The sequence below is a fragment of the Ixodes scapularis genome, unplaced genomic scaffold (genome assembly GCF_016920785.2).
Source record: "Ixodes scapularis isolate PalLabHiFi unplaced genomic scaffold, ASM1692078v2 PGA_scaffold1__304_contigs__length_218370807, whole genome shotgun sequence".
Classification (NCBI taxonomy): Eukaryota; Metazoa; Arthropoda; class Arachnida; order Ixodida; family Ixodidae; genus Ixodes; species Ixodes scapularis.
This window is the reverse complement of record NW_024609846.1, coordinates 197,221,163-197,246,119: the sequence shown is the minus strand read 5'-3', so window position 1 is coordinate 197,246,119 and position 24,957 is coordinate 197,221,163. Positions and strand designations below refer to the sequence as shown.

Here is a 24,957-nt window from a genome sequence, read left to right as displayed (position 1 = left end):
AGAACCGGCTATCTGCAGTCACTCGTGCTCCTCGGTGTCTGCGGCTGCAGCAGCCTGCAACCTGGAATGAAATGAGAGTAAATAAAAACTCATATGAACACCTGAAACGAACCTAATAATTTTTCACTCTGGTGCCATCAGTCCTGCATGTGCAGGTTTGGTTAACCATCGTGTCATGACACCACACCATCATAGAACAGTGTGTGAAAAAGTGCATGCACGTGACAAGAATATAAAGATTTAAGCTGTGATAGTTTTTAAATCATAGTACTGGTGGATTTATGCAGCTCATAAACAGTCTCTTATAGAGGAGTCAGTTCTAAAATGCTTGAATGCCTGCCTTAGTACTACCGGTGAATTTGAATAACAAAGACCTTTCCTGGCTGCCTTTGTTGGGCCACAGTTATTTCTAAGCTAGTATAGCGCACACACATATTTTTTAGAGCTCTCCAAGGCCCTGCAGTGCCAAACTATTGCGCCCCCCCTCCCTCCCTCAGTCTTGCATTTAAAAACACCGATTACCTCCTCCTCTCCAGCTTCCTGAGATCACCGATCTTCTCATTAATGCGGCCGGTAATCTCCTTCCATGAAGTGACTGCAAGGTCCCTTGGCATACCTTGTGCTTGTAACCGAGCTTGGTACATGTCGTAAAAAAAATACAGACCACTTATTTAAGAATGCACTGAAGATTGAAACATTGTAAATTATTGCTATGGTTACCTACAACTGCACACTACTGAGTTAGTCTCAACCTAACTTGTGCATTCATGAGCGACAATGTTCAACCTGAGCTGAATGATAAGATTCCGTTCCATGTTAGTGCATTAGCCATGGTGGGAACTTTTTACAGATTTGGCTTGAACTACATAGTGAAACCAAATACTGACAGCTTCCTCATGTTCCCTCACTCACAAGTGGAGGGAGATATCAAAGTAACGTGTCACATTACTTGGTCTCTCATGACTTGAGCTCTTTGCTGTCGTTGGTTGGAAAATTTAAACACTATGTGAAATTTTGTAAACAGTATGTGAAACGCCATGCCAAGTTGATGCAGAAGGATATAAATCTCAAAAATTCCCAGATCTGTATGACCTTCTACAATGGTTTGGCATACCCAGGCAAAGCCTTGGCCTTTCAGCCCTCCTTAATATTATATTAAACTTCTACATTCAAACTGCACACTCCTGAGAGAGCAACAACTTTACTAAGAATTACCAACAGCAACAGTATCACAAAATGAGTCACGCCCATGTTTAGCAATGATGCAGCTAAAACAGTGAGTCTTTTTACATATTTTGCAAGCAGCAGAAACAAGAGCATTTTTAGCTGGGCCAGCAAGTTCTATTTTGTATGTGCTTGCCCCACTCTTTCATTAATGCTTACTCAAATTGAAGATATGCAGTTTATAACATAAAGTAAACAATGCACTAAAATGCAATGCAAGCCATAAACATCTGGGTCAATTGCAATTCATAAACGATCCCGCATCTTAGGTGAGATTCTTTGTATACCTATTCGTTAGGTATCTTAGAATGTGCTTGCCCTCAACATTTAGTGTGACTGCATGCATAAAGTTTGCCGTAAACCCATTGTTCTAATTGTCAGCTAGACTGCTGGGTGAATGCACAAAGCTTTTCGTTACTTCCTTGTACATGCTGAGCCCATATAAGCTACAAACAAACTCGAATCCCATGAAAAACGCCAAGAACCAAACCGCAAATAGACTACAAGGGCAGGTGCTATGTTGAGCATGGACAGTATGACCCTCATCTTTCAGTACTCCTATCCTGTGGGGGCAGAGACCTGGCTTTGGGGGACAGCCTGGAAACTTGGAGGAGTGTTTCCCCGGAAAGAGGGAACAATACAGCTATATAACTGTCATGCTCTTTATAAGCTGCATTTCCCTTAAACAAAGTCAACCATTTAGTTTCAAAATGCTACATCAAAAAGCATTATCTATATTAAGTGTGTGTTAGCGAATATTGGTTGCAGGACATTTGAGTCATGGCAAATCACCAAGGCAGTACAAACTTTTGGGAAGGAAGAAGTGCAGTTACCATTCACGCAACTCTCGAGCAGAACTCTATCTCCAAACATGGCCACAGCCAGTTCCTTCACCCATATCGAATTTGTTTTTTATTTGCACACCGTACTCCATGCAGTTGAAGTGACATGGAATCCCTGTTTAAGGTCCACCTGCACAGACATGTATAATAAAATTTTAATAAAAATAACAGAAATATAAGCTAGAGCTCCCCAATTAAAGGACAACTCCGCTCAATTTTAAAAATGTTGAGATAGTGGCCGATTTTGGATTGAGAGGTACTCAAAAACAATCCCCAATCCTTTATTTCGCGAAAGTAAAATATTTTTCGTGCAATTTAAAAAAAAAACTGTACATGCTTGTTGACGTCACCGACGTGCCGCAAGAAGGAATTTGGAGGAAGCGGACATCCAGCCGGGCGGTGTTGTCTGGTCTGCACGTCTCATCCAAAACCAGCAGATTCGTGCTTGTCAAACTTTGACAGCGATTGTAATAAACTTCTAGGCAGAAATTCTGTCGTAATATTTGCCGTGTGGGGTTTGTAAATGATAACAATGAGAACTTATTGTTTTGCACTACTGAAAAAGAAGCGGAGTTGGCCTTTAAGGTATTTTAGCCTGCACAGCAAAATATATTATCCAACAAAAAGGAACAATAGACACTTTTTGGTTTACCTTGTTATGGTACATGTTGATCATGTACCATAAATGCCTTAAAATTGTGAAATAATGATTGCACTTTAACTGATCACATTTGAAATGGGGAAATAGGTCACACAGAACCTTTGTTTTTTTTAAGCTCTTTGACAGCACAGTTAAAATATTTCCATGAAAAGGTTGACTCAAAATGACACTGATACTTTAGGACCATGTTTTCGATAAAAATGCACCCAACTCAAATATGAAAACACGTCTGTAGTGCCGGACGCATCAAAATATAAGGTTTGAAAGAAAATCAGCCGTCAGCATTAGGTTTTCATTTTCAACTCTTTTTGTTCATGTTTCGCCCATTGAAACACATCGCAAATGGGCCTGAAAACACACCTGATCTCAAAATGCCAACATATCAAAATGCACAGTTAAGTCCGTCTGCACAGACCTAATTCAAGAGCTATGAACACCACTTTAGGCACAGACTTTAAAGGAGCTGTGCAACGATTTTAACATTGAAAAAATTGGCAACTCCTACTCTTGACCTTGTTCACCTTGCTAAAAAGGACAGAAAACACGCATCCTTCTTTCGAAATGTTGCGATTCGTCCGCTTAATCGCGAGGCAAAAATTATAATATTCCCCGACCTGCAGTTGCAAGCGGCGGCCGTGAGAAACACGCGGCGTGACGTCAATAGGGGTCTTGTAGAAAGATAGCAAGTTGTGCGAATCACTGCTCGATAAAAGGTAACTTTTCTATAAATCTTGTCATTCCAACATAAATATAAAAGCGCCAAAACCTGGTATCATCGACAAAACTTTTATTATGCGGAGTTTTAGTGGCGCCATTCATCTTAGGTTCACAAAACCCTCAGCTCTGCTCCTGCGAACAGCCGCCAAAAGCCAGGGGGGAGGGGGACAGGGCCGGACGGGTATGCCCAGACCCGGATGAGGCTTTCCTCCTTTCGCCATATTGTTCGCGCTGCGAGAACTGATCCGCTCGCAACCAAGCGGTTGCGAGCGGATCAGTTCTCGCTGATCCGCTCGCGACGGGGTTGGCGCGGGGTTCCGGTGAAGGTCTCTCTCTAGGGACCTTCACCGGAACCCCGCGCCAACCCCATTGACGTTACAGCACACGTGACTCGGAAGATGGTGAAGGAGTTGAGAGGCGCCGAAAACCTCAATCTTTGTTCATTTTTAAAATAAAAACTAGAACATGCAGGCAAAAACAGTGTTTTGTTCTTTACTTCAGAACACCAACTCCCAAATTATTAAAGCAAAGCACTGAAACTGTTGCACAGCTCCTTTAAGTGCTGAGCCCTACACGTGAAGTATGCCATCAGTGATGCCCTTCCTCTAAACGCTGTCTGCTAAAAAGGAGGAGGCGTTTTGAGCAGACGGCAGTCACCTTGGCTGCCGGAATCCCGTTAACCAGTGGCCAAGGTCCGAACCCTTGGCAGTTCTAACAAGCCGAGTCACACGCTTAAACCCGAGATTATATTAAAAATAATCAAATGGAGCAAGGGGCGACCACACGTGGCACGGTCTGTTCGATAGTCCCACTTGCTCCGATGACCCATGATCACTGCAGTCCCTTTGGCAAGCATTGGTTTAAGCGGGTGTTCTTGCTGACTCAACCACTTGCTTTGTGCAAATCCTGTCATCTATGCTTTGCTTGTATGACGCCGGTCAATATATATGACTTTTGAAGCGGAAGGATGTGACAGTGTTGTGAAATATAATAAATGTAACTTTGAGGGTTTACTTGTCAACCTACGATGGGCATCTGGCACGATCCTGTGGCGGACTGAGGACTTAGGCTACCTGGGGAACTTTTGACGTGCAATGCAAATCTGAGCTACACAGCATCTCTTCGCAATAAGCCTCAGCCGTATTGTGGGTACCTCGGCTGGGACTTATACCTGCCAAGTAGGGATCCGTAGGCCAATGCTTTGTGGCAGTGTTGTGAAATGTGTGCCTAGGTCCTTTCGCAAAGTGTTTCTATGGGCGGAAAGTGAACAAAAAAGTTCAGAGGTCTTAATGATGAGGGTTGCTTTTCTCCAGTGTCTAAAATTTTAGTTACCAAAAAGACATACTGCAAACGACCCAATTTCGCAAAATTTAGAGCCTACAAACAATCACTTTACTTCAAAAACATCATCAACGCTTATGAACCTTCATTCTCAGAAGCGGCAGCACGCATCCCCCAGGCACATTGGTTAACTTTTAAGGCCCCTTCAGACATTAGCGTTTCATTCTTTTGTGAAAGGATTACATTAATCCCCTTACAATGGGAGCTCGCGCTGTCTGAAACCGATGCAGTGGGGATTAGCGCAGCTAAATGCAGATGTCTGAAGCTCCCCTTAATCACACCAGATAACTTTACAGGGCAGATAATTATCCAATTGGTTCGTATATTTATTTAATTTCGGCTGCGTCAAGTGCCTTTTGTTAGGGTAGTCAAGGGCGGGCCAAATCTTGCACCCCTATATTAAAGGGGCACTAGAAAGGTTTTTGAAGGCACTTGGTTTTGTTTTTATATAATGTAGCAGGTGTCATTAAATATGTGCTCGAAGCTACATTCTATGGTATTTGGAACTCCGATCACGAGATATTCGGCAGTTACGACAACGCAACCGGTGCAATCACCGTGGATAGAAAACCCCCGCTCACGAGTGGCTGAGAAGCGCCGTTCGTCGTTGGCTCGGGTTCTGGGATACATCATAGAAAAACAATCTTCCTCCTCCCGTGAACTGCAAGGGGAAGCCACAATGTGGCGACGTTGAAGATGGAGAGGGTATAGAAAAGGAGCGAGTACAAGAAAGTGATAAGCGAAAACAGTATGCACGCCTGTAAGGTTGAGTCAATTAGTCTTTATAAAGAAAATGCAAACTCGTCATTTATGTACTCAGTCTATGTTTGAATATTTTATATTATTATCTACAACTGAAGAAACTCTGAGCAAAAGTTGCTCAGGTGAAACAGCATCCTAATAGTGACCTAGTAACACGTTATTTTTGATACTGCATAAAAGGATTGCAGACAAACGCACCATTTCGTTCTCCACAATGTGATGATGCACGCCCGCGGGAGGATTGCTGATACCAGGCAGGGCGACATGTCGAGGTGCAGGGGCCGGCACCTCAGGGAGGGCCACAGCAGCTGGGGCAGGTGCAGGTGCCACAGAAACGGCCACGGCAACAGCAGCAGCTGGGGCAAGGGGGGACACAACAGGAAGGGCCATGGCAGCAGGGACAGCCGTGGTATTGGGGGCTGCATCAGGGAGGGCAACGGCAACGGAGGCAGCTGGGGCAAGGGGGGAAACAACAAGAAGGGCCATGGCAGCAGGGACAGCCGCGGTAGTGGGGGCGGCATCAGGGAGGGCCACGGCAGCAACGGAAGGAGGGGCAGCAGCAGCAATGGCAGCATTTACGGCAGGGATATGGGCCAGGGCAGTGGCAGCAAGGGCATGGGCAGGATTGGGAGCTGCAGCAATGGGGGAAGGGGGGGGAGGTGAAACAGGAGATGAGATTATTCTATTGCTGCATGCAATGAACCTTGCACCATACCTTTCCAGCCTTCAAACTTTTCTATGACGGTTTCTTGCAGCCTCATGTTGAAATAGCGGAGCTTCTCTAGCTCCTGGTCTTTCTGCCAGAGCTCTGTTTCCAGCCGTGCAATCTGACGCTGAGCCCACTTCAACTTTTCTTCTACCTCTCCAGGGTTTGTCGACTTGTCCTGAGTAGCAGCCTTTTTTTTTTTTCTGCTCCAGAATTTTCATCAGGTCAACCCTTGTCGACGTTGCCACCTTTTCTTTTAGGGTTTTCTGGAAATGAGGAATGATTTATATGGCACACATGCACAATAATCCACGTCGGGAGGGCCATAAGGAGGCTTGAAGTATAGTTGCGATGTGTGCTCTGGGATGGCAACAAATACTAGCTATAAAACTTCTTGTACTGCCCAATACAAAGCTAACGCATGGTCTATATTCAAAGCACACGAAATATCTATTGATAACATAAATAAATTATGGCCTCCTTAACCATACATACCCTCTGGGCCTTCGCATTTTCTTTTTCCACTGCTCCTGCATCTACATCCGAATAATCTGACGATTCGATCACTTTTTTTATCCGCAGTCGTGCGGTCTGCAGCTTCCGTCTTATATCCTCTTCGGAGGCTGAAAATAACAGAAGCAGAGGTGTAAAGAATAAAGAAATCCATGCCCTTGAGGTTTCTCTTTCCTAAATGCATTTAGCCGACAACTGCATGTGACCTAAGCGTTTCCTAGTGTCACTGACTTTAAAGGTTTTCAATGGCACGCAAAAATTTTTTAGTTAAACTATACACACTAAAAATTTCAACACCCATGTTCGTGTTAAAAGGGTGTTTTTCCGAGCTCACACCCTTCCTACACCATTTTTACATGATTTTTAAATATTCAAGGGTGTACGGAAAGGCCTACACCTTTCGTACATGCTTTTTACACCCTACGGCTACAGAAATCGTGTTAAGAGAGTGTTGCGGTGGTACACCCATGATTTCCGAATCGTCGAACTCGGAAACCGCCGAATTGCAGACATACGCGCCGACAGCAGAAGTCAAGAAGCAGCCTGCTCAATTTAGAGGATTTCGTGAAGTCCAAGTAAGCACAATGGGCAGCTGACATCCAAGCCAAGCCAACGCTCAAGTTGTTTTCAAGCCAGATGAATGCCGGCGTTGTGTACAAGCTCCTTGGTTGTTTACGTGCAACCGACCACGAAAATAGCATCGGTTACTCACGCACTTCTGCTCAGAATGGTGAGACCACATCGGTTCTATTATGATACATTCCGTTGTAGTGATCTGTGATAAGTGATTTTGCCACCAGATGGCGCAACGTGTGTTCTGTTTAGTATGCTTTGATGGTGAGTTTATCGGGTTGTCTTATCTTGTTGTTATGTGTGTTTATGCATCTATGATGTCACGTGACATATGTTAATAAAAGAGCCGCCGTCCGTCAGCGACGTCAGAGAACTACGGGACACCCAGCAGGCAACATGTCTTTGTCTCATTCTTCGTAAGCCCCGAACGCGCGGGGCCGCGGCTTCCTACCCGGCCACATCATGTGAGTGCTGTTAGCGTCCTCTCCTTTCGTACCGCCGTGTAGAGGAGATTACTACATCCGTCTCATCCTGAGATGTACTAAAGCGAAGTCTAGACGTGCGAGACGGTTCGGGCTCACAGCTTTACTGTGAGCCTGTACCGTAAAGGTCGGTTCCGACACTTGCGTTTGAGTGTGTTTGTCTGCGTTGCGTTTAGAACCGAAAACGAATCACCGGCACATCTGTGCTTCGTATGAAGCGTGGATTCCAATTCAAAGAATCATCTTGGCACGCGATATAAGCAGCAGGGATGTCCTGGTTTCTCGCAGCCGCAACGCGGTCAAACGCAACTGTTTGAACCAGGCTTTACGCGGTTGTCCTGGACTTGTCCCTCGCGCTTTATTCTTTCGATTTTAAGTATTCATTTTCAACTCGCTCGCTTTTACCAGTACTAGTAGATACTCAGGCTGCACGAGGGTTCGTGCAGTGCGACCATCTAGCGATGCTATGAGCTTGTGCTCGAGCCTTGGCTTTAATGCATCTTAGTGGGGAAGGCAATCATCGGGGATATATGACACACGATGATGTCAAGTCTGTTCACGGCGGACTCTCGTGCTGTTCTGATTGGAGGAGAAGGGGCGTGTAAAAAATTGGCAAATGGAACATGGTTAGCGACAGCGCAAATATATGTTGGAAAAAGTTCAGAACGTTGAAGTGCAGCAGCCTGAAACTTTGGAGTTAAGCAATTAGAGAATCATTTGAAGACATCTTTAGAGGCTCAGCCTTCTCACCCCCCACACCAATATCGAAGGCTGCTAGGATATTGGTTCAGGCTAAGCCCCCTGTCTTTCAGTCAGCGAACTCGAGCCGTTCCACCTGACCTTGTTATTTCATAACAGATATGTTAGAAAATGGAATGCAGATTTTCTTTACACGGCCAAAACATAAAGTGTTATCAAATAATACCTGCCATATTCATATTCTACATTTACAGACCGAGGCTGCCCCGCCTGTGGAGGGTGAAGATGCGAGAAACCTCGAAGCCCACCAACAGTGGCTGTGTGCTGAGAGCGAAAGCTGGTGCCTGACGAAGGCCAGATTGATCTTCGAAAGGATGCGACTGCCTGCAAATGGCTACATGCGTTGATATTGATGGGCATATAGACTGCACAGAATGCTTATCCCTACCTGATGGATGCTAGGAGGGTATGCATTCCATATTTTTTTTACTGATCTCTACAACAATTGCTAAATTGCGCTTCCCCGCTCCGTGATTGCGGCTGCCGGACGACCATCTTGGGACACGGAAAATTAACCTTTTGGAGCGTTGCAGAGGCTGGCCGGCAGCGTGCTGCAGACATGTTTTTTGCTCGTTTGTCGTCATTGGAAGCGTTAAAGTGACCCTGCAATAACTTTTTGACTGGTTTTTAATTTGGACCGAACCTGAGCACACTGAACGTAGTAATTTAAAGAAACTTTTCTCAAATTTCGATTTATTTTAAAAGTTATAGGCAAATTAGACTTACAAAAACAAGCAAAAAATAACATCCTTCATGACGTCGTAGGTCCTGGTTTGAGTGGCCGTGAAGTAGTGAGCTCATCGAGCGCTCACGGCTGCCGCACTCAGTGTCGACAGCTCGAGAGGGTGCCACTAAAGCACGTGTTTACTAGGCTGTATGAAGTGGGCGGCCAGGGCAGCTCGCATTGCATTTGCCGCGCGATTAAAGACTAATTCGGCATAACACTTCATTGGCCACAAACGACGGTAAACACGGGGTAAAGATCAGTTCAGAACGGGAGCCACTTCGCGCTGCCATACCGCCAAAGGGTCAAATCGCCAGCCAAGCCCGCGCCGAAAGCCTTGGGAACGCTCGGAACCGGTCGGATCCTCGAGCCGGTATACGACCGCAGCGCCACCGCGTACATCCGGGACCTTTCTAAGCCCATTGTTCGTCGGAGCCTCATCCCACTACGCCTTTCTAGTACAGTAAAACCTCGTTATAACAAAACGGGATATAACAAAGCAATCATAATTCCCCTTGCTTGCTAATAGTGGGAAGAAATGGACATTGGCTATAACAAACTAATGGTTATAACGAAATAATTACGACCGCTCCTTCAACTTTGTTATAACGAGGTTTTACTGTATGCGCCGTTTTTTTCACCGCTTGGTGGCGGGTTTGTCGACGGGTCTTTTCTTGTTTCCGTACTTTATAAACTGCATTTGTTTCTTTTATGATCTAAATTACCGAACAAAAACTACTTTCATACATAATTGAAACGGTTCGCGACACTTATATTTTGTATCGACTAAAAAAAAAGCTTTTAGCGGCTCTGACCAGTAGTAAGCCCAGGACCAAAGACGTCACATATTCCGCACTTTCGGCAACGCGGGTCGCCCTCGTAGGTGGAGGAGGTTTCCACGTCGTCCGGTTAAAATATGACTCACTGATATTTAGTTATTCTCTCCGTGCCCGCTGGCTTACCCGAACCCAAAGAGACGTGGAAACCGCAAAAGAGGTAGACGCTTAAGTATGATTGCAGCTCCCCTTTAAGTCCACACTCCTTTACTCCTACTCTGACGCTCCGAGTTTCATACTCCAGGCACAGCAACTAAACGGCGCATGGCGTACAGGAGCGCGACACAACGAATCTATTGACAAGCCGCACAAGCTCCTTCCCACCGCACGGTTTTGACGAACCTGGCATCCCGTGGATACGGGTGGGAGAAGCCAAAATTATTTCGGTGGTAAATTAATTAAAGCCAGTGTAGAGCGGCAGGGTACAAAGTAAAAGAGACGGCGACGTTATGAAGTTTCTACGAACGTTTAAGTATTTCTGAGAGGTTTGGAGACTCGCTTCGAGCACGTGCGGGGAAAGGCACCTTGACTGATCTATTTATTGACCGTGCAAGCTGTTTATATCTGAATTAAAGACAACATTCTTGAACCCGTTTGTCGACGCACGAAACCCTCACACTTGCCAGATATTTCGTGGTTCCGTATTGCAGCGAGACGGAATGCGATGGAAGCTGTTGATGTGCTATGCCGATACCGGAACACTGTCGTTCAATAGATAGCACGTCAATTCGTTTCAGGCGAGACATGAACATGATGTTTCGGCTTTCCATTCGAAGTATCTTGATTCTCTGGGCAAAACATCCTAGAAAGGGCAGCGCTCTGACTGTCTTCTCATCTCAACAACTTTTCTGTCGCTGTGCTGTCGGTAACCTTCCGTTCAATAGATGAATTCGTTTTCAGGCGAGATGCACGAACAAACCTTTCCCGCAATGCTAACTGATGCTTCGGCTTTCCAATCTAAGTATCTTTATTCGCTGCAGCTGGACTAAGCAGTTTAAAAAGGGCAGCCGTCCCACTGTCTTCTCGGCAACTTTTCTGTCGCCGAGCTATCAGCACGCTCGTTCGATATATCACTTTGTTCTCAGGCAAGGCACATGAACAAACCTTTTCCGGAATGCTAATTGCTGTCTTGGCTTTCAAATCAAATTCTTTTACCTGCTGGATTAACCACTAATGACTGAAAAGGAGCAGCTGTCCGGCTACGCCTTTTGTTTTAACAATCTCAACAATGGCACAGCCATCTTGTTTGTGGACGTGACATCACGGAGCGCAAAGAAGTCACTTGTGCTCCAAGAAATGCTCGGAGCACGAAGAGCACGCTCGAGTGTAAGTCTCCGGCGGCGCTCCCCTCTGTTTAGTGAAAGGAGCGCCAAACGCTCGCAATGTGTAAACAATAAGAATTTCCTTTGAAATCGCATAAAATTTTTTGCAACAGCGCGGCACCGCAAGAAAAAGGCGCAACTTGTCGAACGTCGAGTCTCGCCGGTCTTGCGGCGTGATCAAAGCTTCCTTGGCCTGCCAACTGCTGCGTCTCTGTGCCTTTTCACGCTTGGATACTTATCAAGAATCGATGCCATGGCAGAGCTTTGAAGGTATGTCGCACATAGGCGTCTTCTCTATCACCCAGCTGTTCCAGCGAGTTGCTATCAATAGAAAACGAAATCGGTGGTTGCTATTATGGATTAACCATTGCTATGTTCCAAATCTACTCAAATGGATCACATGACAGCACAAATAGAGCAATGCTGTGGAAGAAGGTAGGTTTTCGAAGGCAAAAGTATGAAGCGGCGATATCTGAAGTTTTTCAAACGTGGCCCGTCCATATGGTTGTGTGCAATCTGTCGTCGTCGCCATAGCCTCCTACCCCTCCTTTGTCGCCACTGGATCATGCCCGCTTCTGGACCGCAAGTGCCGCAAGTTACAAATACAGTCGTAAGAGTAAAGTAAAATGCTGCTCCAGAGGCACATGCATCTTCATGCTCTTTGCACTCACGAAACAAATCCACACGGCGTTAATTTTTGATCGGTATTCAAGCGTGCGAAGACAAAGATGCAGCACTTTGGCATGCCAAGGAAGCTTTTATCATGCCGCCAGAACGGTAAGACTTGCGTTAGACGAGTTGCCCCTTTTTCTTGCGGTGCTGAGCTTTCGTAAAAATTTCCACGTGTTCTCAAACGCAATTCTCACCGTTCGAGGTTTTAACAAACTTCTTCGGTAAATGACAACGAACAAGCAGAAAACATGTCTTCAGCTTACTGCCGCCCAGCCTCCGCAACGCTCCAAAAGGTTGACTGATAATCTTTGTCCCAAGGTGGCCATCCGGTGGCCGCACCTGAGCTGCAACGACCAAGCGGAGACACGCGATCCAGCAAATTGTCGTGGAGATCAATGGTATTGCTTGCACGGCGTACTATTAGTCTTCAGAGCAAACACAAGTGCCGCTGCGGTCGCCACGTCTTGATTGGGTCAGGTGTACTGCGACGTCTGGTGACGGACTCCGCTTCGCGTTCTGGCATCTGGCTGGCTTCCCTGCGCCCGTTTTCTCACGATCGGAGGTTTGTGATCATGCTGACCTGCTGTTCAGCGCTGCAATGCAATTTCCAAAAAGAAGCTGGTATCATATTCTACCACCCGAAAACTTCGAGATTAAAAAGAGCATGGACAGTCAGACTAAGGATGGGAAAGGCACTGTCAACATCGGCCGTTGTGAGCTGTGAGCACGTTGAGAAGCGGGGCTTCGTTTACCCAGTGTAAAAGGCGCTGGGTGAGACTTATGCCGACAGAATTTTCATAGCTTTTCCAACCGTGTTTTTCACGTTTACCCTTATAATTGGGTTATAAGTATGGAAAGCTATCGGTGGAGGCAACTCCGTCGATGAACCCCCCCCCCCCCCCCCGCCCCCTCCACACGATATAAGGCGGTTGTGCAAGGGGTTGTGGAAGCGGCGGTGTAAGTGTTTCAGACACTGAAATTCTGTTCTTTGCAGATTCATAAGTTAAGCACGAGACACGTGCGCGAAACATCCATCCGATCCGACGTCCGATCCGACAGTACGACTGCCTGATCCGAAAAATTTGGTCGCTTCAGGCGTCAGATCGGCGATCCGACATGCGTCAAACGCGCCAGATAGTTTTGCACGGCGGACGGATTGTCGGATGCGTCCAGCCAATGACAGCACAGCTAGCGCGAACGTCATGATGACATACTTGGTCTGTCGGGACAAATAAGAAAACGGGACGGGCGACGGGAAGCCGGACGCGTGGATCCCGCTGATCCATTCGAGAAAGATGGCCCCGGCAAAGAATGCACGCGCTAACAAGAACGAGCTCCTAGCTTCGCTCGTGTGAGCTAAACCATCAATCTGGGACCAGAGATCTATGAACGCGGACCTCCGGTGGAGTGCTTGGAAGTTGGATCGCCTGGGCGGAGCCGAACGGATCGTTGTGTCGCTTGCAAGATCGGAAGTGTGTGCGTGTGTCTCAATTCGGAGCGGCGTTCGGACTGTCGGATCGGAAAATTCTGCCGTCCATTTTTCTCGCGCTTTAGGAGAACATCAAACCCCGCTTTGCGGGCATACAAATGGCATTTAAGTCAAAGGCCTTTGGGCGGTCTCACTTGTAATTTTCTCCCCATGGCCCAGAATATATTTAACATGTTGCTCGAGCAGAGTGCAGCTTTTTCGCTGAGACGTTTTTGTTTAGAAACAAAGTTGAAAAAAACCTCTTAATTTATTCAAATCATCAGCAGCGTTGATTGTGCGGGATGTAAATATATTGCAATGCTCCTGCAAGTGTGGTGGCATTTCTTCCTTTTCTTATAGCATCTGTGATTCATGCACTGTCTGCCCTGGAAACCATGCTCGGAATGTTGGTTGAAGTTTCGCCTGCAGCTACAGACCATACCTCAATAAGGCCGCATATAATAATTCACATTTCCTACATAAAATGCGCACAAAAAAAAAAAAAAAAAAAAAACGAAAGTAATATGCCGACAGCTAACGCCGTCTCGGCCTTTGTAGGGCGAGTGAGGGGGTAAATTTTGTCCTCAGCAGGACGTCACCCCGGCTCGCTGTAAAAGGTCGCCACCCAAACTTCTCGGTGCTAATACTCTCACCATACAATGCACCTGTTATTTGTTTGGCCCCTGGTCATGAAATCATTCTCACTTTGCCATTCCATCTCACCGAGAGCCCGATTTTGGACATTGAGGTCTCAACCGGCTTGCACTGTAGAAGTATTAGCGAGTTCGTTTCACGGCATTCGTGCCCACGCGTGTCCACTCGCAGCGTGGAGCGGGTTCGTTTCAGCCGGCACTCCACAAGTGGTTGCACTCTCCGAGTTCGTTTCATTGCTGACACCCCACGCGTGCATGCACTCGCTGCACTGAGAAAATCGAGATTGCGCCAAAATGCAATCCCGTCGTGCCTCGCTCCGGCTAGGCCGGCAAGGTGCTGGAGCAGATGACGAAAGTTTGTCTGCTACGATGTGTCGCAGAACTGAAAGGAAAAAAAGTAGATTTTCTGATAGAAATTCCGTCCCGCGGGCAACGGAATCAAACGCGAGCTTGAACTGTGAGCGTCTCCTATTTCATGAAGGAAGCAGTTGACAAACTGTGCTTTATTTGGAGGTTTTAAGTCACTCTGTTGCCATAAAAACGCTGAAATATACCAGTGTGTAAAGAAATGCTCAGAACAAATGCATCAGCGGCCCCCGAGATGTTTATCACCAACGTGTGCGGGTGAAAAATTTAACATTTGTCGACAAAACTGCCCCAGCAGAAACTTTGACTGCCCAATAAGCATCAGAGAAAGCTAAATTTAGTGATTTTACCCGAGGCTTGGGCAACATCATCAAGTTTAATATTTACCTACTTCAGCTAACTTGCCCCGTCATATTTTGTTCGAGAAAGCTCTCGTTCTCGACGCCCTCACCAAAGCTAATATCTGATCCACCTGTAATGACGATCGAAATCGAAAAGTTTTGCTGGGTATTCCAGCAGACTAGTTTTAAAGCGTACCCTTTCAGTGGTCCACGCATAATGCCATGCTGAAATGGATCAAGCTTCTGCTCGGACAGCATCATCCATTTTCTTCAGTGTGAACGGTTATGAGAATTGAAAGATCGCAACCAGCTGCTTTGTAGACAGCTGGTTGCGAAAATTTACGCCGTCTGTAACTATCCCTATGACAGCCGTGTTGGTTGAAGTCATCGCAACTATAAACTAAAGACTGCAGCGACCAACGTTTGTAGATAAACGTTGGTAGCGACTGTACTCTCGCATTCCCACCCATCACTCCGAACAGCAAGGCGCCAGTTTCGATTTGAGGTCGGTATTTTTTCTACAACATAGATGGCGGCAGCATCAGTCTTCCGCACTTGGTGCATTTGGCGAATTCGTTTGAGTCCAGTTCTCAGTGCAACACTCTGCGAGTGCGATGCATTCTGGGAGAGAACTTGAACGGTGCCAGTGCGTGTGAAACGAACTCGCTATAAAATACCGCTACCAGACGCATCGTCTGCTAACATGAGGGAATAATAATGAGTTTGTTTGCTACTAGGTAGGTATCATTCTCTGACAGAAACAAAACAACGAACAGACTGGCAAGTCATCAGCGAACAGAGCCAAAAAGGGGCAATCGTCTGCTATGAATTGTGTGCTGCGCAGAGTGAGATCAAAAACTAATTGAAATATGGAACGTCGGCTATTTTACGGATGCAATTGTCCTGTGCTTCGTTTGGCTATGCTGATTTGTTTTCTGGCTGTGTGTAACTTGACACCCACTGGTGCTAAAACAAGAGCTTGGGACAAGCACCCACCTTACCACAATATCAATCTCACTATCCGAAAGAGTATTGGATTTAATTACTGAGTGCCTTTTCCATTGACAAGAAGGCCCCAACATTTTTTTAAGAATGCCAGTAGGGTTTTGTTGTTGCATCTTTATACTCGCAACTCATTCACTTTGCCAATTTCGTTTTTCTAGCCTGGCTCAGCTGGCAAGCTGAGCAGCGAGTCTGAAACTGTACCAATATTGTTTCCGGTCAGACTGTCCATTATTATTTATTGTTCTTCCCTGCTATTGTGATATGTCTGCACTGTAGTCATGACAGGGGCTTGAATGGTGGCTCCTACTTTCTACACATGGGTCCTAGGAAACATTTTGTAAGTGATGAGGTGCCCAGAATCATGGGCGTCAGAAAAGTGGCGGAAAAGGGGGGGGGGGGGATTATTCTGAAGGGGTGTAGCTTTCAAACCTATAACTTTGAAAGAAAACAAGGTTTGCCCCCCTCCCCCTCCTTTTCCTGCAAAACGTACTGCAGATGCCCATGCCCGCAATTTAGGCCAACGGTTCTGGAAAGAGGGTTTGTGGAACCTCTCCGTAAAGGCATTTCAGGAGTCCGCAAAACTCTGCCGGCAATAATTTTTTTTTTAAATATGATTTGGGGCATTGAGTTAAGCCCAGTCCGGCCATGGCACATTCACAGCTCCGGGAGAAAAAGGAATCTACAGAAGAATACTTCTTTTCACTCTTCCCCCTTTTTATTCTTGGTAAACACGTTTGCTGTCCACCCCCCCCCCTTCCCCTTTTTTTACACTGCCTGGCGTCTCCCATCACTTCTGCCAGTCCAAAAAGGGTTTGCTTGCCACGATTGGCGGTTTCCTTCTTTTCTCTATAGTATCCTCTCTGCTAAAGTGGAAAGAGTGTAGACGGAGCTTCTTCCCCTCACTGTACCGTCTTAACCTGCAACAGACTGTACTCTCGGGAACAAGATAATAGCCTTGTATCTTTTCTGCCGCAACAAATGCTGTGCTTATGATGTTTTTGGCAGAGGCTTTTGCTGCCACCACATGCCACGCTATGAAGTAGAGTGCCACGGTGTGTGCGTGCCACCTGTCGCATAAAGCAGTGCACTTTCAAGCTGCGTGGATGCAATGACGGCAGAAAAAACACCAGCAGAGCGGACAATACAGAGCATGTTATTAACAGCACTGGTTAATTCCCAATAAATCACAATCTGAATCATTACTGTAAAACCATTTATTTTTGCAAATCGGTCACAGAGGACATAATCGCGGCCACTAAATTTTGCGAATTATAGACGCCTGCATTCAAACTCTTAAAATAGATTATAAAAGCAATTTCGAAAGTTTATTTGACGACTGAAATGGGCGTCGGGCTCATCTCAGACACTGTTGACCAAGTTCCAGCCCGAACAGAAGTTTGTGTGCCGCACCAATCAATTAAACAGTTGTGGTAATATTCGCGCGGGGACGATGCCTGAGACCCCCCCCCCCCCCCCCCCCCCCAAGACGGCGGCAGAAAGGTGAACTAAAGTGAGCCGTCAAAGCGTGACGACAACGGGCTCCTCGTCAGGAGATTGCTTCAAACGGTTTAAACGAATGATGTGCTCTTGGTTTAGAATTCGGTAGTGAGATGTCATACAAAAAAGTAATTTGAATGTTGGATAATTTTTTTAAAGCTGTAGTTCGGAATTAATAGGTTTCATAGTGTGTATAGGAATAGGTTCCATAGCATGTGTAGCGTGTGGGATGACAAGGAAGAAGACTTGTGGAAATAAATGACAGCTGTATGCTGTGCTGGTTTTGAGACGGTGGTGTGTATGTTCCTTTTTGTTTCCTTTTCTCAAGGAAACAAAATTTTGACAGCAAATTTTGAACCCTGCTAGTCCACACCTTTCTGATCCAAAACTGACTTCGAGACCCAGTAGGATTCAAAGCCGGTTTCAAATAAGAAAACCAACGCAAAAGTCAACTTCGAAACCTGGGATGTTTTGAAGTGATTTTTGGCATTAGTTCCCGAAAAGATATGTCATCAGTTTGGTGGCCGGGAGCTAAAAGCATTTCATGCTTAAAATCATACTCATCAGTGCGGCCTTTATTATTCTCTGACTGAATCAATCCTGCTTTTATATGCAGGAGGGAACCATTTGGCTTTTCGAAGGCTTTACTGTGGTCATGGCGGCCTACTGGCTTTTCGGCTTCGCCCATGGCCAGAAGACGTACAATACGAGCTGCCTTCTTGAGAGGCTTTGTCTTATTCTAATCTACTCACAGCTACGGCCAGTTGCAATCAAGGTGATTAATACAATCAAGAAAACACCTGTAGCCTGATTGCTGATCACATAGTGCAATCGCCAAAGTCTGTGAAACTCCTGCCAGGATTGTTCCGATTTTCGAAATCATTAAAGGCTTTGTTTGTTTTTCTTGAGATGGCAGCTGCAAGTTGTGTGGCTCACATACCTAAGTATGCTTCAATTCATGACCAGCTTTATTCGTTTATATTCATCATATTTCTCTAGTCCTCCGTGTTGTTTCCTAGTCATCAAACTAGGTATTAGGCACCTGTATGGAGTAGTTACATTTTGTTTTTACGTTTTTATCAAAATGGTTTGTGTCACCCTGTCTGGAATTCATCACCCTTACTACGAAATGTCAAATTAATCTCACGTTGAGATACTTTTTAAAAGTGGAGATGACCGGCATTAAACGTTGTGTTTCTTTATCACTCCTGTTCATACTTTGTATATTACTTCAGTCAAAAGACACCACCAGTGTTAAATGTGCCCCGTCCGAGCACAAGCTTTTCAGCCTGGATAAGGTTAGCGTGAGTGAGCACGTACTAAGCAGTACCGAAGGTAATGAGCGTGCACTGCTGCATTTTCAAAGTTTCATAAATGCTCTTTTTTAGAAAAAAATAAAAGCCAGGCATTGTTGTGGTATATTCATAACATTGTGGCTTTCTTGAAGAATGCGGGCATTTTGAAGGTGTTGCCGAAGGCTTGCCAGGGTGACAGCGCGGTCGAAGGCGACAAATGCGAGCTAGTACACGCTCTATCGCAAGCTCTTGTTCTGCGCAAGCGCTTCTCTTGCATGCCTGTAGCCTTTGCTGCCCTACAGTGGTAATGGTAGGCAACTCCGGCTGACACAAGAAAGCATCCCATCGCTGCCACACTCCGTTTCCCTTTAAAGGGCTGGTAAACCGAAATTTGGATTTCAGAAAACGATGCAGAAGCCGTAGGCGGGACGCTACAATCCCTAAAACACTACTCGTAGTCACAAGGCGATATCTCGAATGGACGGCCGTATTTTTGGAGAAAGAGGTTGAGATTGAACGAGGCCGATGAGGCGCGTGACGTCGAGATATCTCGTTTTCTCCTCTCTCTGCTTCGCCCCCTCAAGGCGGCGAGGTGGAGAAGACGCGAGGTCGTTCCCTTTCCTTCTCGAAGAAACAAGACAAACAAATCTGTCAAATGCGCCTCCTGTTTTCCTATTTTAAAAAATAAGGTCATCCATTCGAAATATTGCTGTATGAGTGATGTTTTGGTGTTTGTAGCATCTTGTTACACGCTTTTGCCGCCGTGTTTTATGGAATCCGGATTTCGGTTCAACATCCCTTTAAGTGCAAGTGAAACTGAAATGCCAAGAATGAGCATGTTGTCCTGAACGACAGTTGCACTGCACAAGCGCGCATGCTTAGCAACATTCAAAGCATGGAGCTTGCTCTTAAAGCCTCTGCATCAGGCTTCCTGTTGCAGCTCGTGGTACCGAAGCAAGCTTTTGGGCAGACACTTTTTTATAAGCAGAAACTTCACCTGGCACCGCAGAGCTCCGACCGGTACTCGGAGTACTTAGTCGCGGTACTTTAGATAAAACAGAAGGGCAACAGGTGAAGTAGAAACTTCACCTGCACCGCAGTGCTCGGAGTATTTAGATGCGGTATTTTAGATAAAACAGAAGGGCATTGAGCAGTGCAAACTACGATTATTGTCAGATAAGAAGTATTCAGTTGCAGTAATTGTTTTGCTTTACATACAAAAAGGCTGGAGTATGCTTAAATGCTGGGCTAGCAACCAATTGCTACCAGGGGCCCTATGCTACACGACGGGACCAAGCGGAATCAAGGGACTGGGGGCCATCCAGCGACCTGGATGCAAAGATGGGTTCAGCTTCCACGGGATTGGTGCCACCTGGATCTTGTCCCAAAGGGCCAGCAGCAGCTGGACATCCCCATCCCCGCATTGCGATGCGGGGATGGGGATGCCGAGCGAGCTCGGGGCATGCCGCCCACTCAGTGTGAGGGCCAGGTGCTCCCACTGACTGGCTAGGTGCATGTTGATGAGTTCCTGGAAGGTGTTGTTTACACTTAGCCGCCGGAGCTTGGCGTTCGACGCGTACGGCAGCACCCCCAGTGCCAGCTAGTACCCCTTGCGAATTATCACGTCCATCTTGCCCTTACCCCTCGACAGCAGGTTGAGATACGGATTTGCGCAGGCGATGTGGCTCACGACGAGTGGTTGGGTCAGCCGGATCAGGTCCGACTCCTCGAGCCCGTGTCTGTGACTCGTTATCCTTCTCACCATGCGCATGACTTGCGTGGTTGTCTTGACGAGTCGGTCGACCGTGTACTTGGCTCCGCCGTCCCGCTGGAGGTGAAGGCCCCAGGATCCGAACCCGCTTCACCACCGGCACGGGGGTACCATCCTTTAACGTGAGACGGATGTCCGCCTTCTTCTTCTTCTTTGGGAATTGGCTTGCCCGCGCAGAGGAGCAACAGCTGAGACTTATCGGGGGCGCGCTGGAGGTTGCCGGCCTCGAGGTAGTTCAGCACCGTCTCAATGACTTCTTCAAGGAAGTCTTGAGACTTCCTTGAAGTCCGATCCCGACGTAGCCCAAATCGTCAGGTCGTCCACATGGAGTGGCATAGAGTGTATGCTTCATCCGGGGAATCCGTTCCAGTAGAGGAGGCGGCTTGCACATCGCCAGGTAACAAGGTGGGTGACAGGACCGAGCCTTGCCGATTGCCCTTGCTCGGTATTGGGATGGTGCTTGTGCGGATGGACTCGATTCCGATGGTGGCCATCTAGTTGCTCAGGAAGTCCCGCACATAATCATACATCCGGGGCCCGCACCCAGTTGAGGCCAAGTTCTCGAACACCAGCGTGTGACTGACGTTGTCAAAGGCGCCCTTTATATCCAGGGCCAGGACCGCCCGCGGTGTCGTACAGGAGATTCTGTCAAGGATATCCTCCTTGATCTGAAGCAGGACATCCTGCGTGGAGGTGTGACCAGAACCCGAAAATGGTGTTCATGGTGGCATTGAGTTCAATACAGGATGGTCCCCTCAAATATTGCTGTAAACAGCTCATCAGGGCATGGGCATTTAAAAAACTGAAATGGAGTGTCCAGGTCTGTGACGCTTGGCGGTATACCTGATAACCTCTATTTCTTTTGGATCCTTTTCAAGGGAGTATATTTTCCACTTCGGGGCACTTTTCTTGTTTCTGGCACTTACTACTGCAGGAACTGTTTCACCCTCACTTTCTTCTTTGCTTTCACAGCACTCATTTGATGTTAATGTGGAAGGGAATTGGCCGGATTCCACTCTTCGTTCCTACGTAAAATGTGCTGGCGTCCAATACCTGCCACAAAAAGGGTACTTAAGATTCCAAAAATAACTAAGAGTGTGTAAACATATGATGCCAGCATTTCTTTTTTTTTATTTCCAATGAGCAACATTATATTATGCCAAAACTCTCCCTAAATGCACACTGCATTTCACAGCGCGCTAAACTCTGCCGGAAAAATCGGCGCCTGCACGCAAAGGGGCGTCGTTTCCTCAGCAGTGTATTTTACCTTGTGAAAATTTAAGGCGCTCCTTTTTTTTGCAGCTAGAACATCCTTAAAAATACTAAAAATGCGTTCGCCACGGACGACCGAGTCCTCCGCTGGCAAACGCTGTCGTTTGCATACGATACGCCTTGAAATTTTCACCCCATGGTCGATCAGGCGCCGATTTTTCCGGTTGCTTTCCCATACCTTGAGCCACCCAGAAACACCGCGCGCCCCCGTAGATAAAAAAAAAAAAGAAAAAAAAAAAGAATGGAACGGCATTGAGTGTTTTGTTTACTTACCGACTTTGTGCGTGGACCGCGCCACGTTGCGCTGCCTGATGCACCCGCGTTTTGGAACTAATTCAGTTGACAGTTCCCTCCGAAGATGAAGCCACTGAAGCCACGGCGGTAATCGGACTGGTAGGCTGCTCCCTTTCGAGCGGGCGGAAGAAGACTACGAAGAATTCGGCAGCGAACGGGCGGAAACTCGATTACGTACAGCTTCAGTAGTCGATGCTTTGTTTTCTCGATTGCGTTCGCGGCGTTCACCGTGGACTCGCGCACTCGGCCGTAGCCGAACGGCCGAACCAGCTGGACGGCTGCCGGCGCGCGTACCGACAGCGTCGCCATAGCAACCACGCCGCGAGTATGGTTGCCAGACAGAATTCACACGATTTTTTTTCTCGTCACTCACGTTGAGTTACTAGAAGTTAGGCGCGTATCATTATAATACATTATGCTGTAAGAAGTTATTAAGGGATATGTGTACCTACCTAAGACAAATGCAGAAAAAATATTATTGAAAAATACAATTGGCGTAATCTTTTCATATCTTGATTAAGACTAGCGTGGTCACTGGGCTAACCGATGCGCGAAATAGGAGGGCATATATACCGCTCGGGGCATTTGCTGGTTTGTATAAGTAGGATGTATGTACTCTTTGCTGTGTGTTGTGCAATTGATCAGTGCTTGTATGCCCGTGTGTATGTACAGAGTTGTGTGTATGTCCCTGCCGTAAGTGAATGTAACCGCGCGGTGGGCAGCAAAAACACTGCTGCTTTCTTTTTTCAAATGTTGATCACTTTTGTTTTTCGTCGCTAGATGGGGGTTGTCGCCGCCCAATTTGAAAAGTGTGGCGGTTGGTGATCTGTAACTATTAGAGGGCTGGATGCCATTAGTCCATCCGTCGTGTTGATCGCTCCGAGTTTTTCGGTTCCGCTGGTAGCGGTGTCGTCGTGTTATGCTGCCTGATTGCAACAAAAGGAGGTTAGGCGGCTTCCCCAGCGCGTGTTCTAGGTGCTGAATGCCGCTGTTCACGCACAAACGTTCATGAGTGGATAACGCACGTAACAGAGGTGAGCCCAGGCAATAGTTAATCGAGAGCCACACGGAGCGCGAGTGCGATACCTCCTAGCCGCTGTCGACAGAGGGTGTCGGAGCGATTCGTTGTCAACTTGTCGTCCACGGCAAGTGGGCGTTTTGTTCAATAAAGCCAGCCTGTCCGTGTTTTGTAAAGCTATCCCTTCTTTATAAGCGCTTCTGATGCGATGAAAATGCGACCGGCATTGAGCAGGCCGAGCGAGACTTCGGCGACAGTCTTGGCTGTTTATTCTCCAGCGGTTTCGGCCTTACTCGTATTATTTGCGGTGTTGGCGCTTGGACATAGAGATGTTTGGGAAGTTTTTTGCGCCTACAGATGACACCAAACGAGCGTGCGAGCCGTATGCTCTTGCTCCGGCGAGAAGCCGCGTACGGCTCGCCAGGCTCGTATCGCCTGTCGCATACTGGCCGCCATATTGCTTTTAGGGTGTTAGCAGTTAACACGGTTTTCACCACCTCCGGCGGCTAACACCCTTACACGAATAAAGGCGTTAGCCAGAGGACGAGCCATTTACACGAATAAGGGTGTAAAAATTTTAAGTGTGTACTGTAACTTAATTATTGCAAGAACAATGTTCGCGATTTGAAAGAAGTCGCGATCAACTGGACCCGCGAATAACTCAATATATGGCAACGAATACATAGCAGCACTCCTGGCTGCAAAAGAAATTCGTACACGTGAATATCTCCGAAACTGGTAGTTCGAGACATAGACGAAATGGCAAGGTCGCGAAAATGGTTTACAATGTGTTTATTTTACCGCTGCTTCCAAAAGCTATGTGAAGCAGCTTGTAGAAAGCTACAAACAATCATTGATCTTCCCGATAGCGATGATGCGTAAGATGACGCACTTCCTTACTTCGCAAAGTAAGGAAGTGCACCATCTTACGAGGGAAGCTACACATTAGCGCGAGCTGATAGCATTGATGGTCCTGCCATGCCAGCGCTCGTGCAAACCACTTACTCTGTCCTCAAGACAGTGGTATACACATGGAAGGCGCACTTTACAAGGCGCTCCTTGCCACTTTCATGCGTAACTTCGCCATGGCGCGATTTCATGCTACGGAAGAAGCGATTACGCTTCTTTTACTTCTGTCATGCACTCGGATAATCGCACTTATGAAACCGAAAGATGACAGAATAATTTGCATGCTAACTTACCTCCCAAAAGCAAAATCCGCGCCTTGTAGTACTCGTCGTCGCTGCCCCATTTTACATTATACTTTGCCTTGTCGTTAAAGTCTTCCGGGCCGCGGGGTCGGAAATCATTGATGTTCTTGATCGCCACGACGGCCTGTTCATTGTCTTCAATGTAGCGGACGTAGGCGTGGGTTGTCATGACCTCGCTGAATAGTCTTAACGAAGTCTTAGAACGATTACAAAACGCCGCGGCACATGGGCAACATCTGAATATCCGGGAGGCGTAGTGTGAGTGCGGATGCAGCTATGGATTGGATCGGAATGTACTGAATTGGTACACCCGGTTGCCAGATCCTATAACATATTTCCTTTCAGTATGCGCGCAAAATATTTGAAATCGTATGTCAAACGCAAATAAAACGAAGATCGTTCGAATACAGGGCTTCTGGCAGTGTGATTTTAAGCTTTCGTCGATATGATGCGTGCCTCGCTCGCTATAGAAGGTGATAAAAACCGGACGACGGATGCCTGGATCCTCTGTGGCCGGGGTGCTTACACAGGCTCACAGTGTTCCAAGGAAGGGACGGTGCATCAACCGCCTGTAGAACTAACAGTATTCTTTACTCATCTCTTATTGGAGCGTCAACTGCCCATCCTAGATG

At 46.8% G+C, this 24,957-nt stretch overlaps 1 pseudogene; it reads right to left on the bottom strand.

The window, feature by feature from the left end:
- Positions 1-18: 18 nt before the first annotated feature.
- Positions 19-24,554, bottom strand: LOC115324907 (annotated as a pseudogene).
- Positions 24,555-24,957: the final 403 nt, after the last annotated feature.